Source organism: Scyliorhinus canicula, chromosome 13 (genome assembly GCF_902713615.1).
Source record: "Scyliorhinus canicula chromosome 13, sScyCan1.1, whole genome shotgun sequence".
NCBI classification, from domain to species: domain Eukaryota; kingdom Metazoa; phylum Chordata; class Chondrichthyes; order Carcharhiniformes; family Scyliorhinidae; genus Scyliorhinus; species Scyliorhinus canicula.
The window spans coordinates 121,974,972-121,988,886 of NC_052158.1; positions in this window are offsets into that span (position 1 = coordinate 121,974,972).

Sequence of the window (13,915 nt, forward strand, 5' to 3'; positions counted from 1 at the left end):
CTAATACTTGTAACAGCTGCTGCTTTAATCACTTGTGTCTGAGATAGCAGATGTTAGGAAAGGGGGAGTAAAAAAGCAGCGATCTTTCAACCTACTGCCTGGACTGCTCTTCAGCTTTCAGGCAGGGTCTATGGATGGGAGGGGGGCAGGGGCTGCAGGGTGGAGTGCTGATGGCAGGGCTGAGGGTCTAAAGGGAGGGTCCTTGTTGGAGGTCTGATGGGGAGTCTCTGTTGGGGATCTGATGGCAGTTTCTGTTAGGGCTCTGATTGGGTGTCTGATGGGGGTCTCTGTTGGGGATCTGATGGGGCATCTCTGATGGGGAGGATTCTGATGTGGGGTTCTCTGTTGGAGGTCTGATGGGGAGTCTCTGCTGGGGATCTGATGGCAGTTTCTGTTGGGGGTCTGATTGGGTGTCTGATGGGGGTCTCTGTTGGGGGTCTGATGGGGCATCTCTGATGGGGTTCTCCATTGGGGGTCTGTTGGGGGGGTCTCTGATATGGGATTCTCTGTTGGGGGTCTGATGGGGAGTCTCCGTTGGGGGCTGCTGGGGGATTCTGATGGGAGTATGATGGAGGGCTGAGGGGCAGGATTTGGATTGGGGTCCTTCCTATGGACTTTGGGGGGGGCACCCCAGACTCACTGTGGGGTCCACCGTGTGAGGGTCATACTTAAAAATACGAACACTAATTCATGTCTAGACTTCCGGTGTGCACCATGGAGTGAGTGGTCACACACACGGCAGCTCCTGCTAAGATCACAGAAAAGAGCTCTTTTTTAAGCAATATGGAGTGGAATTTTTATGAAAAAGAATAGGTGAATGTTGGAGGAGTTTTTTCACCCAGGAATGATATGTTTCTTGGTTTCTAGTCCCACAGAAACAGTGTAGGATTTGGCTGGGGCTGCAGCAGAGAGACAAAGCCTATTCAGCAGGCAGGTGGGGGGAGGGCTGTGTCAGAGGCTTCAAGCTGACCTGAGGGCCCTTGTGAAAGCTGGATTCTAGCAGCAAAGGGAACAACTGGAAAAGATCTCACCACGGCGCTGATTTGATTTTTCCCCAGGTGGGAACGCAGCCTCGGCGCTTGGCGGCCGGTGGATGGGCTGGACTAGAAGTGGAGCGACCAGAAAATCAACTTTGCAGCAGAAGAAGGTGTGAGGCAAAAAGGACAAGATGGCGGCGGGCGGGGAACCGGCAGCGTGGCAGCAGTGGGCGAGGGAGCAGCAGGAGCTGCTGCTGCGCTCCTTCCAGTAACTAAAAGCTGAGATCCTGGAGCCGTTGAGGGCATCGCTGGACAGGCTCGGGGTGACTCAGACAGTTCAGGCGGCGGAGATTCGGGAGCTGCAGCAAAAGGCTTCAGAGAACGAGGACGAACTCCTCGGCCTGGCGGTGAAGGTGGAGTTGCATGAGGCGCTTCACAAGAAATGGTTGGCAAGGATGGAGGAGATGGAGAATCGCTCCCGCCGGAAGAATCTGCGGATTTTGGGCCTCCCGGAGGGGCTGGAAGGTTCGGATTTGGGGGCCTACGTGGTCCTGATGCTGAACTCGCTGATGGGCGTGGGGTCGTTCCGGGGACCCCTGGAGCTGGAGGGTGCCCATCGGGTGCGGCTGTGGAAGCCCAGGCCGAACGAGCCGCCCAGGGCGGGGCTGGTCCGATTTCAACGCTTGGTCGACCGTGAGTGTGTGCTTCGTTGGGCGAAGAGGGAAAGGAGTAGTAAGTGGGAGAATACGGAGATCAGGATCTACCAGGACTGGAGTGCGGAGGTGGCGAAGAGAAGGGATGGGTTTAACCGGGCGAAGGCAGTGCTCCACAAGAAGGGGGTCAAGTTTGGCCTGTTACAGCCGGCACGCCTGTGGGTCACTTATAAAGACCGCCAACTTTACTTTGACTCCCCGCAGGAGGCCTGGACTTTTGTCCAGGCAGAGAAGCTGGACTTGAACTGAGGTATGGGGGCTGGGGAACATTGTACACAGCCCGGAGGCTTTGTCCTCCTTGATATCCTTTCGCTCTTTTTGGTTCTATTACAAAGAACAAAGAACATAGACAATTACAGCACAGGAACAGGCCCTTCAGCCCTCCGAGCCTGCACCGATCCAGATCCTTTATCTAAACCTGTCTCCTATTTTCCAAGGTCTACTTCCCTCTGTTCCTGCCCGTTCATATACCTGTCTAGATGCCTCTTACATGATGCTATCGTGCCCGCCTCAACCACCTCCGCTGGTAAAGCGTTCCAGGCACCCACCACCCTCTGCGTAAAAAACGCTCGGGGGTCGCGTAACTATTTGGACCTATATTGGACGATGTTTTTTTTTGTTTTTTTTGCTGTCTTGCCTTTTCTTTTCTGCTTTTTGGGACTGTTATCTGTTTACTTGGGTGTTTTATTATTTCACTGGTTACGGGTTTGGGTGGGGTTCGCGGCCCTGTTGGGTCATGTGCCTGTCTTCCCGCGTTTTGGGTCGGGGGCGGGGCTTGGGATGGGGGGCGCGGGCCTCTCTCCCGCGCTGGAGAAGCAGGGGGCGGGGTCGGCATTGGGGGAATGGTTGGGGGACACTGGGGAGGGTAATTGGGGTGACGGGAGCAGCCGGGGTCAGCAGGAGTCGGCTGACTTACGGAAGTACAATGACCGGAGTTACGCAGCTACGGGGGTGGCCCTAGCTTGGGGGGGGGGGGGGGGGGTGGATGGCGAGGGTTGGGGGGGGAAGAGGGGGGATACCGGGTTGCTGCTGGAATGGCCAAGAAGGAGCTGGGGCGTGCAGAGGGGATCAGGATGGCCGTCTGTCGCTGTGGGGAACGGGCTGAGCGGGGGACGCGGGCACGTGGCGGACTACGGAAGGGTGATGGCTAGTCGACGGGGGATGGGGGCAGGTGGCCCTCCAATCCGGCTGATCACCTGGAATGTGAGGGGACTGAATGGGCCGGTTAAACGGTCCCGCGTGTTCGCGCACCTGAGGGGGCTGAAGGCGGACGGGGCCATGCTACAGGAGACGCACCTGAAGGTGGCCGATCAGGTTAGGTTGAGGAAGGGAGAGGATGGGCCAAGTGTTTCATTCGGGGCTGGATGCAAAAAACCGGGGGGTGGTGATCCTGGTGGGGAAGATGGTGTCGTTTGAGGCGTTGAGTGTGGTGGCAGACAGCGGCGGGTGGTACGTGATGGTGAGCGGCAAGCTACAAGGGGAGCGGGTGGTGCTGGTCAATGTATACGTCCTGAATTGGGATGATGCAGGTTTCATGCGGCGCATGTTGGGCCGGATTCCAGATTTGGAGGCGGGGGGCCTGGTAATGGGAGGGGGGGGGGGGGGGGGGGGGGGATTTCAACACCGTGCTGGATCCGCCACTGGATCGATCCAGTTCCAGTACGGGTAGGAGGCCTGCGGCGGCTAAGGTGCTGAGGGGGTTTATGGACCAAATGGGAGGGGTGGATCCTTGGAGGTTCGCGAGGCCGAGGGCCAGGGAATTTTCATACTTCTCCCATGTGCATAAGGCCTACTCCCGGATCGACTTCTTTGTTTTGAGTAGGGCGCTGATTGCGGGGGTAGTAGACGCTGAGTACTCGGCGATAGCCATTTCTGACCATGCCCCGCATTGGGTGGACCTCGAGCTGGGGGAGGAGAGGGACCAGCGCCCATTGTGGCACTTGGTGGTGGGGCTGCTGGCGGACGAGGATGTGAGGGGGCGGGTTCGAGGATGTATCGAGAGGTACCTGGAGGCCAACGATAATGGGGAGGTCCGAGTGGGGATGGTCTGGGAGGCGCTGAAGGCGGTGGTTCGGGGGGAGTTGATCTCCATTCGGACCCACAGGGAGAGAGGGGAGCAGAGAGAAAGGGAGAGATTGGTTGGGGAGATGGTGAGGGTGGACAGGAGATACGCGGAGGCCCCGGAGGAGGGATTGCTGAGGGAGCGGCTCAGCCTTCGTGCTGAGTTTGACTTGTTGACCACCAGAAATGCGGAGGCTCAATGGAGAAAGGCTCAGGGTGCGGTGTACGAGTAAGGGGAGAAGGCGAGTAGGATGCTGGCACACCAGATCCGCAAGCGGGCTGCGGCTCGGGAGATTGGTGGAGTTAAGGACCGGGGAGGAAATGTGGTGTGGAGGGGGGTAAACATTAATGGGGTCTTCAGGGACTTTTATAAGTGACTATTTCGGTCCGAACCTCCGGCCGAGAAGGGGGGGGATGGGGCGCTTTTTGGACCGGCTGAGATTCCCGAGGGTGGAGAAGGGACGGGTGGAGGGCCTGGGGGTGCCAGTTGAGCTTGAGGAGCTGGTTAAAGGGATAGGGTACATGCAGTCGGGGAAGGCGCCGGTGCCGGATGGGTTTCCTGTTGAATTTTACAAGGCGTATGCAGACCTGCTGGGCCCCCTGTTGGTTAGGACCTTCAACGAGGCGAGGGAGGGATTTGCCCCTGACGCTGTCTCGGGCGCTGATCTCCTTGATCCTTAAGCAAGACAAGGATCCCCTGCAGTGTGGGTCATACAGGCCGATCTCACTCCTGAATATGGACGCCAAGTTGTTGGCAAAAATCTTAGCCACGAGGATAGAAGATTGTGTGCCGCAGGTTATTCACGAGGATCAAACGGGGTTTGTGAAGGGGAGGCAGCTGAACACTAATATACGGAGGCTCTTGAACGTTATAATGATGCCGGCGGTGGAAGGGGAGGCGGAGATAGTGGTGGCGCTAGATGCGGAGAAGGCCTTTGATAGGGTCGAGTGGGGGTACTTGTGGGAGGTGCTGGAAAGGTTCGGGTTTGGGGAGGGGTTTGTCAGTTGGGTGAGGCTGTTGTATGAGGCCCCGATGGCGAGTGTGGCCACGAATAAGAGGAGGTCGGAATATTTTCGACTATACCGAGGGACGAGGCAGGGGTGTCCCCTGTCCCCCCTACTTTGTGAGCTGGCAATTGAACCCCTGGCTATGGCGCTGAGGGAGTCGGGGGATTGGAGGGGGCTGGTCCGGGGTGGGGAGGAGCACCGAGTGTCGCTCTATGCGGATGACCTATTGTTGTATGTGGCGCACCCGGTGGGGGGATTGCCGGTGGTGATGGGGATTCTCCGGGAATTTGGGGATTTCTCAGGGTATAAGCTTAACTTTGGGAAAAGCGAGCTGTTTGTGGTACACCCGGGGGACCAGGAGGGGGGGATTGGGAGGCTCCCACTGAAAAGGGTGGAGAGGAGCTTCAGGTACTTGGGGGTTCAGGTGGCCAGGAGCTGGGGGGGGCCTTGCATAAGCTAAACCTCACAAGGCTCGTGGAGCAAATGGAGGAGGAGTTTAAGAGGTGGGACATGCTGCCGCTGTCTTTGGCGGGTAGGGTGCAGTCAGTCAAGATGACGGTGCTCCCGAGGTTTCTGTTCCTGTTCCAGTGCCTCCCTATCCTTATCCCGAAGGCCTTTTTCAGGCGGGTTAACAGGAGCATTACGGGGTTTGTGTGGGCACACGGGACTCCAAGGGTGAGACGGGTGTTCTTGGAGCGGGGCAGGGATGGGGGGGGGCTGGCGTTGCCCAACCTCTGTGGGTATTATTGGGCTGCCAACGCAGCGATGGTGCGTAAGTGGGTAATGGACGGGGAGGGGGCGGCATGGAAGAGGCTGGAGATGGCATCCTGTGTGGGTACGAGCCTGGAAGCGCTTGCAACGGCGCCGCTGCTGCTCCCTCCGACGAGGTATACCACGAGCCCGGTGGTTGCAGCTACCCTCAAGATTTGGGGGCAATGGAGGCGGCACAGGGGGTAGGTGGGGGCCTCGATGGGGTCCCCGATACGGGGTAACCACCAGTTTGTTCCGGGGAGAATTGCCCTGTTTCCTAATACCTTTCTTAAAGGTGATCACCGCTCATAAGGATAGACCGTTTGAGGAAGGGTGGTATGAGGCTGTTCGGATGTGCTTCACTTTGGCCGTCTTCATGAAGTGAGCAAACTCTTTGCTGGTGAATGGTTTACCATTGTCTGGAACCAATACCTCTGGGATGACATGGGTGCTAAATGAGAGCAGCAGCTTCTCAACGGTGGCCTTCTATGTGTTGGACGACATCCAATGGCGTCTAGCGTGAGCAAGAACGTGGAACTTGGAAAGGTCCAGCAAAGTCTGCGTGTCGGCATACCCAAGGCTGGTCTGGTCGTTCCCTTGGGTTTAATGGTGTGGCTGATGGAGCTTCTGATGCTCCTGGCATGTGGCACACTGCTGGCCAGTCATTCAACCTCACCATCCAGCCTGGCCACCACATGTAACTTCTGATCAGCATTTTCATTTTCGATTCCCCAGGTGACCCTTGTGCAGGTATCGGAGTAGGTTCCGTCAGCCCTGGCTTGGGCCAACTATGCGAGCCTCCTACAGCAGGATGCCGCCTCCACATTAAGCTCCTGCTGGTTGGCTTCAAAAGCTTGTAGCTCTTTGAGTCGCTCCCTATGCTGGCCCCCGTGCAGGTTCATGTGGTGCAACTTCACCAACACTGGGTCCTTCTGCATCCAGTCGCGTAAATGGGTGAAGGTGACCGGGAAGGTGTCCATGAAGTTCAGGGCAGATATGATCTCATCAGCTCTGGTGGGGATGCGGGCCTTCAGCAGTGGAACCCAACTCAGAGTGTCCGCATTTGTGATCTGTGTGCCCAAGCGATGCTCAAATACGTACTCGTACGCTGCTCCCAACAGGGCCCATCGCTGTATCCATGAAGATGCTATGGGTGGAATTGCCTTATCTTCTTTAAATAAACAGAATATTGCTTGTGGTCCATCACGATGGTGAATCGACGCCCATACACGTATTGTGAAAATTCTTCACTGCAAAAACGTTGCCCAGCCCTTCTTTCTCGATTTGGCCGAAGTTGCATTCCACAGCATTCAGATTGTGAATCATATGCTATCGGCATCTCTGGTCTGTCATCCATGCGGTGTGATAACACTGCCCCAATTCTGTAAGTTCAGGTGTGGCACGGCACCAAAAGGGGCTTTGAAGGGTCATAATGGGTCAACAACCCCGATGATGACAGCCGCTGGTTCACCCTGGCGAAAGCCTCCTCCTGAACAGGTTTTGCTAAATGAAACTATCTTCTCTTGTGGTGGAATCAAGAGCACAGAAATGTAAGTTTAACATTGGAACTGGGTCATTCAATAGGAAAATCAGCAAGCATTCTTCCGCACAAGAAACAGGAGAAAGCTGAAACTCTATCCCTAAAGGTCTGGGTGTTGGAACAATTGGAACTTTCAAGATTGGGATAGATATAATATTGTTAAGTAAGGGTATAGAGGGATATGGAACAAAGGTGGGAAAACCGAGTTGTGGCGCAGATAAGCCATTATTCAATTAAATGAGGCCAAATGACATACTCAGCACTATATAGAGCATGTTGACGCCTCTGTGTGCTGTAAATACTGTTTTCACTTCATAAAATAGAAATATATTCAACGGAGGAGATTTGAACCAAGGATGCTGAAATCGCAGCGGCCGCTTGGGTTGCCTGGTTCTTGCTGCAAACTCCGTCAGGCTGAGAAACAGTACGTTAATACGATGAGCCATCAGTTGATTCTCAGAAACCCGAGTGCTTCTGCTCGGGTTTCTGAGGAGTAATTAGACCAGACAATCACTAATTACTAGAGACTTTACAAGGATGATTGATTGTCAGTTACCCATTTATGAATTGTAAACATTTTCGTCAGTGAGATATTTTAATTATTTGGTACCACATGATTTTTCGGCATGTGCATTATGTAATCTGCTCCAGTGGTGCAAATGATGTTACAGGAGAAAGGAAAGAACATTTTTTAAAAAAAATACCCATTTAATTCAAAGTTCGCTGAGTGTCACAAAGAATAAATATGTTTGTTTTACTCGCTCTTCAAGTTTGCCACAATTTGATTCCAAGATATATAACTAACTGCTCTTCAAAAAAGTCTGTGAAGTACTTGGGACACCCTGAAAGGCATTAGCTAAATAGGAGTTCTATCCATCTCTGTATCTTCAAACATAATTTACCCATCACAGCTGCTGCTGGATATGTGACCACAAATCTCATCTGCCAGCCTTCCTTGTGGCTTCAATAATCCTGAAAAACATAATCATATTTTACAGCAAAACGATCACTCCCCTGAGGGGTATTAGATTTTATTTACACAAAAGCAGGACATGAGTCAACTATGACTGTAGCACGCTACTAAAATCAAGTTTCTTTCTTTTCAGTCTCCCCTAGCAACCCAGAGTAACGGTCTGGAGATGACTAAATGCTTTTGTGAGCTCTGTAAGCAGAATCTCACTGGTGAAATGAAGGCAGATGACATTTGCAGACTTAGTATCACCCAGGCTGTTTCAAAGCTTTTGTGGCTTTATTCATTTTACATGCCTAAAGGTACAGGCTTAGCTTTGAAGCTTGCCTTGCAATGGTGGCAGTGGCTTTGTGGGAATGTCACTGGACGAGTCATCCAGGGGGCCAGGCTCATGCTCTGGGGACCCAGGTTCAAATCCCACAGCTTGTGGAATTGAAATTCAATTAATGAATACGGAATTTAAAGCTAGTCTCAGTAATGACGACCATGAAACCATTGTCGATTGTCATAAAAAAAAACTACCAAGGTCGTTAATATCCTTTAGGGATGGAAATCTGCCGTCCTTACCTGGTTTGACGCCAGACCCACAGGAATGTGGTTGACTCTTGAATTCACAGAATTTACAGTGCAGAAGGAGGCCATCCGGCCCATCGAGTCTGCACCGGCTCTTGGAAAGAGCACCCTACCCAAGGTCAACACCTTCACCCTATCTCCATGACCCAGTAACCCCACCCAACACTAAGGGCAATTTTGGACACTAAGGGCAATTTAGCATGGCCAATCCACCTAACCTGCACATCTTTGGACTGTGGGAGGAAACCGGAGCACCCGGAGGAAACCCACGCACACACGGGGAGGATGTGTAGACTCCGCACAGACAGTGACCCAAGCCGGAATCGAGACCCTGGAGCTGTGAAGCAATTGTGCTATCCACCGTGCTGCCTTTAATTCCCTCTGAAGAGGCCCAACAAGCCACTCAGTTATTTCAAATCGTGAGAAAATCTCAAAGGAATAAAACCAGATGGACCATCCGACATCGACCTCGGCACCGGAAATTACAAAGGCCCTGCCGACCCTGCAAAATCTACCTTACAAACATCCGAGTGCTTGTGCCAAAATTTGCAGAGCTGCCCACGGACTTGTCAAGCCACAGCCTGACATAGTCATTCTCACTGAACTATACCTGACAATGTCTCAGACACCGCCATCACTACCCCTGGGTATGTCCTGTCCCACCGGCAGAGCAGAGGTAGCAGCAGTTATACAGTCAGGAGGAAGTTCAGCTGTGAATCGTTAAAATTGACTCTAGCACGCATGAAGTCTCATGGCATCAGCTGAAACATGGGCAAGGAAACCTACTGCTGACTGTCACCCACAACCATCCTCCCCCCATTCCCTTCTCACTTCCATCAGCTGATGAATCAGTGCTTCTCTATGTTGAATACCATTGGAGGATACACTGAGGGTGGCATGGGTGCAGAATGTACTCTGGGTAGGGGACTTCAATGTCCATCTCCAAGAGTGGCTCAGTAGTGCCACCACAGATGGAGCTGGGCTGAGTCCTAAAGAACATAACCACTGGACTAGGTCAGAGGCAGGTGGAGAGAGAAAATCCCACTTGATCTCAACCTCCCCAATCTAACTGTCGCAGATGCATCTGGTCGCAACAGTATTGGCAGGAGTGAGCACTGGACAGCCCTTGTGAAGATGAAGTCCCGTCTTCACATTGAGGATACCCTCCATTGTGTTGTGCGGCATGATTAGTGTGTTAAATGGAATAGGATTCAAACAGATCTAGCAGCTAAAAACTAGGCATCCAAGAGGTGCTGTGGGTCATCAGCAGCAGAATTGTACTCGACCACAATCTGTAACCTCATGGCCCAGCACATCCCCCATGCTATCATTACCACCATGTCAATAGTTCAACCCTGTTCAATGAAGAGTGCAAGAGGGTATACCAGGAGCAGCACCAGGCGTACCGAAAAACAACCTGGTGAAGTTACAACACAGGATAACTTTTTGCCAAACAGCAAAAGCTGTATGCAACAGACAGAGCTAAACAATCCCAGATCAACGGATCAGATCTAAGCTTTGTTGACCAGCCACATCCAGTTGTGAATGGTGGTGGACATTTAAACAACAGGAGGAAGAGGCTCCACAAGTATCCCATCCTTAATGAGGGGTAAGCCTGAGAGACAGGGAGGCAGGGGTGGGGGGGGGGGGGGGGGGGGGGGGGGGGAAACGCAAGGAAACGTTAACCAACCTGACATCCACAGGAACAGAGAACAAGGAGAACGCAGGCAGAGGACAGGAGGGCCGGATGAAGCGGCAGCATGCACAAGAAGACAACGGTGGTGAAATCCGACTGGGAGAAGCGAGGGGCAACACTCCAGGATTGCCCTCCGGAAGTGCCTCACCGGCACGAACGGATGCCTACTTACGTATATATAGATATATCATATCCTGTGTAAATAACGGCAAAATATACTCTGTGCAAAAATCCAATAAGAAACAATTTTTAAAAAAATGAGGGGTGAGCCCAGCACAGCAGTGAAAAAGATAAGGCGGAAGCATTTGCAACAATCTTCAGCCAGAAGTGCTGAGTGGATGATTCACCTCAGACTCCTCCTGAGGTTCCCAGCATCACAAAGGTCAGTTGTGAGTCTATTTGTTTCACTTCACCTGATTTCAAGAAGTACTTGAAGGCACTTGTTATATTTTAAGTAATGACTTATCTAAAATATATATATTACTCTTGAATCCACCAGGATGGTAAAATGACCAATAGTCTTGTTGTTGAAAGATGAACTATTTAATGAGTAATAAAATAATAAACTGAGTCCTTTTGCTCAATACTAAACTAACAATAAAGAAATAAAGTACAATACACGAGAACTATATAACTATACACTATTATAACAATTGATGTTCTAACTTCTCTCACTCTAGCTATTCTATGTCTTGCTTGTTCACTGTTCTGAATCATATCGTCATGTAACTTAGAAAAGGTAGGAATCCAGTTCTTGTAGTATCTGACTGTGAGCCATCTAGTGTTGAAATGACTGTACTATATTTACATACATTGATTATGTATATTGATATCTGAATATCACTACAGCACTGGACACTTCAAAGACTATGACGCATTCTTACAATACTGCTGAAGACTTGTGCTCCAGAACTAGCTGCATTCCTAGCCAAAACCAGCACCAACACTGACATCTATCCAGCAATGTGGAAAATTGCTTAGGTATACCCTGTACACAAAAAGGAGGACAAATGCAACCCATCCAGTCACTGCCCTTTCAGTCTAATATTGGCCGTCAGCAAAGTGATGGAATGGGCATCAACAGTGCTACCAAGCAGCACTTACTCAGCAATAAACTACTTACTGATATTCAGCCTGGGTTCTGGCAGGGCCACTCAGATCCCGACAGGTAAGAATGGCAGATCTCCTTCTCTGAAGGATATCAGTGAACCAGATGGATTTTTGCAACAATCTATCCTAGTTTCATGGTTACCATTACTGAGACTAGCATTATAATTTCATTTCTTATTAGCTAAATTCAAATTTCACCAGCCACCATGGTGGGATTAGAACATTAGCCTGGACCTCTGGATTGCAAGCCCAATGATAATATCATGATACCACCATCGCCCCAAATATACTGAATATAACTTCCCTAGCAGCCATGTGAGATTTGCATCATCAATTGTGAACCATTTGTCTGGGCCTCTGGATTACTATTGCCAGGACAGACCACAATGCTATCATACCATTAACTAGCTGTGCTCCTGGGCAGCACGATGGCCTAGTGGTTAGCACAACCGCCTCACGGCGCTGAGGTCCCAGTTTCGATCCCGGCTCTGGGTCACTGTCCGTGTGGAGTTTGCACATTCTCCCCGTGTCTGCGTGGGTTTCGCCCCCACAACCTAAAAATGTGCAGAGTAGGTGGATTGGCCATGCTAAATTGCCCCTTAATTGGAAAAATGATTGGGTACACTAAATTTATTAAAAAAAAACTAACTGTGCAACCCCTAGTATCATCCTCTAAATATTGCAGAATGATAGATTATTAATTAAAGAGATTTAATTGAAGGATATCAGTGTATTTAACTAAACACAAGTATTTAACTAACTTCTAGGGCAGCAGGGTAGCATGGTGGTTAGCATAAATGCTTCACAGCTCCAGGGTCCCAGGTTCGATTCCCGGCTGGGTCACTGTCTGTGTGGAGTCTGCACGTCCTCCCCCTGTGTGCGTGGGTTTCCTCCGGGTGCTCCGGTTTCCTCCCACAGTCCAAAGATGTGCGGGTTAGGTGGATTGGCCATGCTAAATTGCCCGTAGTGTCCTAATAAAAGTAATGTTAAAGGGGGGGTTGTTGGGTTACAGGTATAGGGTGGATACGTGGGTTTGAGTAGGGTGATCATGGCTCGGCACAACATTGAGGGCCGAAGGGCCTGTTCTGTGCTGTACTGTTCTATGTTCTATGTTCCACTGCTCAGTGACCCAAGACAAGCTTCCGAAAGGAAGAGGTGCAGAATTATTGAGCACATGAGGTTAGTACATTATTTAATTTGTTCTTGACAAAACCAAGCATGGACTTTTGTTCCTGCAAAAACCTGGGAACAAACGGAAAAATGTTGGAGGAAACCACTAATGCTGAATGCTAAAAGTATAATCAGAGTTAGGTGTAGAAACCTGCAACTTTTCTTGATTTATTTGGAGTTTTTACACTACATGTGGGTAATTTAAACTTTACCGCCCCAGCTGAATACTGACCAGCTCAGATTGGGAACCTGTTTTATGTTCTGTCTGATGTTATTTTCCATGGAGTGATCAACAATGCCTTCTCTTCTTTGTGTTGCCCCCCCTTACCCTGTTTCTACGCAGTTTTGTCTTATCTCCCTCAGGATCTACATCACTTTGAATCAGAACTTAAAATGACATGGTGCGTGAGATCTCAGTCTCTGTGCAGCCCAAATTCCCACAAGCAAACAGTTCTCCCCTTCCCTCACAGGAAATTTCACGTTAGCTATGGTCAGACAATGTTGAAGGAACAAAATTCATCACATAAACCCTTTGCCTCTGTCCTAATGATCATAGATGGGTACAGATAACGAGGGATAGCTATAGATAATGGGACATGCGGTTGGCTTTTTATCTCGGAGTTAGGAATCAGGACACAGTGCTATTCCCACTGTTCTGGCCGAGCCTTCTTCGTCTTGTTACCAAAAAACAGGATTTTATGGCTGCTGTGGCCTTAATCAGAGAGGAGATGTGGCAGGCCTAGGGCGGGGATAGAAAGGAGATGATTCTGGTGGGTGCAGGTTAAAAAGCCCACCTCCATTTTCAAAACACATTGGCCCAGTTCTTCTCATAGAATCAGCAGTGAATGTTTAGCTGTATTTGGAAAGCCTCACAATCTATAGAAATGTAAATCTTCTAATAAATTTCAACCTCTCTTCACCCTACCCTCCTTAGTCCCATCCTCACCCTCTCACCCTACACCTTTATCTCCTTACCCTCCCCTCTGTCACCAATTATCTATTTTATGAACATAACTCACAAGCCCTATTGTAACAATTGAATGCATTGAATAGCCCATAATTCTTTCCAAGTAAAAAAAGACAGCTTCAAACACAGATGTATAAATTAAGTCAATGTAAAATAGAGTCAAGCATTTTGTAAAATTATTAGGCGGTATAATTGCGACCAAGAGTTCATAACTCTCCCCAAATAAACAAACTGACCAGAACTGGTATCTCAACAGATGTCTGGACTGAATAAATAAAAGCAATGGGAAAACCCTAAACAATTTGACATTATCATACCAGGCTACAATTTCAATATGTTAAAATATATTTTATCCATTCCTTCAATTAATTTTTGCCTGG